Source organism: Sapajus apella, unplaced genomic scaffold (assembly GCF_009761245.1).
Source record: "Sapajus apella isolate SASKATOON/1434 unplaced genomic scaffold, GSC_monkey_1.0 scaffold24, whole genome shotgun sequence".
In the NCBI taxonomy this organism is placed as follows: Eukaryota; Metazoa; Chordata; class Mammalia; order Primates; family Cebidae; genus Sapajus; species Sapajus apella.
Window position 1 is genome coordinate 21043011 of NW_022436964.1, and position 3602 is coordinate 21046612.

Below are 3602 nucleotides of genomic sequence, written 5' to 3' on the forward strand. Positions count from 1 at the left end.
ACAGTCAGAGTTTTGAGTCCCCTTGGAATATATTTCTAGACATATCCTGGGTCAGAAGAGAACCTACTGCCTTGAAGGGTAGGACCCAGTTTTGGCAGGACCCATTGCATGCTAACTAAAGAGCCCTTGGGCCCTGATAACCAGCAGCAATACTTAGGTAGTACACCATGGCTCTTGAGTGAAACTTTAAGACTTGTTTGTTTCAGGTGAGACTCAGCACACTTCTGGTTGTGGTGGCTATGGGAAGAAACTCCTTTTGCTTGAGAAAAATGTACATCTCCTCCTCCTCTTCCTCCTCCTCCTCCTCCTCCTTCTCCTCCTCCTCCTTCTTGGTGGGGCCACCCCAAAGGGCAGAGGGCAGAAAAGTTTATTGGGTAGCAGCTGGAAATCAGTGATTGGACTTGGTCAAATGCTCTAGCTCATCCTTCTTGATGACATAGAAGTTGGAGGAGCCCTTGGTGGCATTGATGAGCTCATCTTCCAGGTACTCAGCAGTGGTTTTGATGTTAAGGAAGCCTCACAGGTGCCTGTGCAGAGCAGCCAGATGGCTCGATTGATGCTGTGCAGGGGGGACATAGCCATAGTATGTCATCTCATGGTCTTGGCTCGCCCAATGCATGTGGAGACCTCCCAGGGATCACTGTTGATGGCATTCACCAGGACTTGAAGAGTATTCTCACTCTTGGGCAGGTGGATGAGCTCGAAGGCATTCTTGACAATGTGCATGGTCATAGGCTTCTTGTCATGGTTGTGGCCGTGCATCATCATGGAGTTAGTGAGGCGCTCCACGATAGGGCACTGTGTTTTGTGGAAATGCTTGGCAGCACACCACCCTACACTGTGAGGCAGGTACTTGACATACTTCCTCACTGCAATATAATCCTGCAGGGAAATGTCATTGATCTGCACATCATCAGTGCTCCACTTCCCAAAGAGCTGATGTTGGGGGTCTCTGCCACCTCTGGTGCTGCTGTCTCCCACTTGGTCATCCCGAGGGCACAGCCTGAGCATCTCTGTTGCATGGCATGGGCCACATACCACCCTGGCACAGACAGGAAGTGCTTTTAAATATACTTCTAATTCACCAAGCACAAAGGGAACTTTTTCTTATACCTTAGGTACCAGCTCAGTCACAGGGGGATTACAGCACCAAACTGGCTCTTGAGTTCCCTGATTCCATGACTGGTCTCTTGGATGGCATTTCTGGGCCTGTCCTGGACCACTGGGGAGCCCACTGCCCTGAAGGGTGAGTCCCAGGCCATGCAGCATTCACCACAAGCTGACTGAAGAGACCTTGGGCCCTAAGGGAACATGGGTGGTAGCCTGGCAGTACTCCCGTGGCTTGTGGTGGCCACAGGGTGAGGTTACTCTGCCTGTGGAAAGTAGAGGGAAGAGTGGGAAGCAGTGCATCTTGAGGTTTGAGTGCCAGCTCAGCCACAGTACAGTAGAACACCAGGTAGACTGCTAAGGTATTTGACTCTAGTCCCTGGTCCTGGGATGGCACCAATGGACCCACCTGGGGCCTGGGGGAATTTACCATGTTGAAGGAAAGGACATAAGCCTGGTTGGCTTCACCACCTGCTGACCGAAGAGGTCCAGGCTCTTGAATGAACGTAAGTGGTAGCCAGATAGTAGTGGTCTTGGGTAAGACCCAGTGCTGTGCTGGGTTCAGGTCTGAACCAGTGCTGGTGGCCACATGGGTGCTTGCCTCACTACACCTGCAACTCCAGGTGGCTCAGCACAGAGAGAGAGAGAGACTCCATTAGTTTGGGAGAAAGTAAGGAAAGAGAACAAGATTCTCAGAATTGCTTGAACTCAGGAGGTGGAGATTGCAGTGAGCTGAGATCATGCCACTGCACTCTAGCCTGGGTGAGAGAGCAAAACTCTGTTTCAAAAAGAAAAGAAAAGAAATAAAAATAAAAAAAATTAATTATACTGCAGATCTATAGTAACCAAAATGGCATGGTACTTGCATAAAAACAGACACATGGACCAATAGAACAGAATAGAGAACCCAGAAACAAATCTATTAATCCTACAGTGAACTCATTTTCAATAAAGGTGCCAAGAATATACACTGGGGAAAAGACAATCTCTTCAAAAAATTGTGCTGGGCAACCTGGATATCAACATGCAGAAGAGTAAAACTAGACTGCTTTTTCTCACCGTATAGAAAAGCCAAATCAAAATGTATTAAAGACTTATATCTAAGACCTCAAACTATGAAATGACTACAGAAACCATTGGGGAATATCTCCAGGACATTGGTTGGGCAAAAATTTCTTGAGTAGTAATCTACAAGCACAGGCAACCAAAGCAAAAATGAGGTCATATCAAGTTAAAAATCTTCTGCACAGCAAAGGAAACAATTCACAAAGTGAAGAGACAACACAAAGAGTGAGAGGAAATATTTGCAAACTATCCATTTTGAGATATCATATCATCCCAGTTAAAATGGCTTATATCCAAAATACAGGCAATAACAAATGGTGGTGAGAATGTAGAGAAAATGGAACCCTTGTACACTGTTGGTGGGAATATAAATTAGTGCAACCACTATGGGGAACAGTTTGGAGGTGCATCAAAAATCAAAAAATAGAGCTATCATATGATCCAGCAATCCTGCTGCTGCATGTATATCCAAAAGAAAGGAAATCAGCCTATCAAAGCAATATCTACACTCCAATATTTGTTGCAGCACTATTCACAATAGGTAAAATTTGAAAACAATCCAAGTGTTCATCAACAGATGAATAGAGGAAGACAATGTGACACATATACACAATATAGCACTATTCAGCCATAAAAAAGAATGAAATCCTGTCATTTGCAACAACATGGATGGGACTGGAGATCACTATGTTAAGTGAAATAAGCCAGACACAGAAAGACAAACATCACATGTTCTTACCTATTTGTGGAAGTCAATAATCACAACAATTGAACTCCTGGAAATAGAGTAGAAGGATGATTACCGAGGCTGGAAAACATAGAGAGGGTAGGGATAATAGGGGGCAGGTAGGAATGATAAATGTGTACAAAAAAATAGAAAGAATGAGTAAGAGCTACTATTTGGTAGCACAACAAGGTGACTATAGTCAATAATAATTTAATTTTACATTTAAAAATAACTAAAACAGTATAATTGTTTTGTTTGTATAATAACACAAAGAATAAGATGCTTGAGAATAGGATGAGTACCCTATTCTCCACGATGTGATTATTACACATTGCATGCCTGTATTGAAACTTCTCCTATTGCTCATATATACATGTACTACCTACCTATAAAAATTTTAAAAAAGATTATATTGAACCACAAAAAACCCAGAATAGCCAAAGCTGTCCTAAGCAAAAAAAACAAAACTGGAGGAAGCACAATTACCTGACTTCAAATTACACTACAGAGCTACAGTAACCAAAATGGCATGGTATTGGCGTAAAAACAGACACATAGATCAGTAGAACAGAGCAGAGAATCCAGAGATAAATCCACACATCTATGGTAAACTTATTTTTGACAAAGTTGCCAAGAACGTACATTGGGAAAGGACAGTCCCTTCAATAAATGGTGCTGAGAAAATTGGATATCCATATGCAAA

At 43.3% G+C, this 3602-nt stretch overlaps 1 pseudogene; it reads right to left on the reverse strand.

The window, feature by feature from the left end:
* Positions 1-388: 388 nt before the first annotated feature.
* LOC116559714 lies at positions 389-989 on the reverse strand (annotated as a pseudogene).
* Positions 990-3602: the final 2613 nt, after the last annotated feature.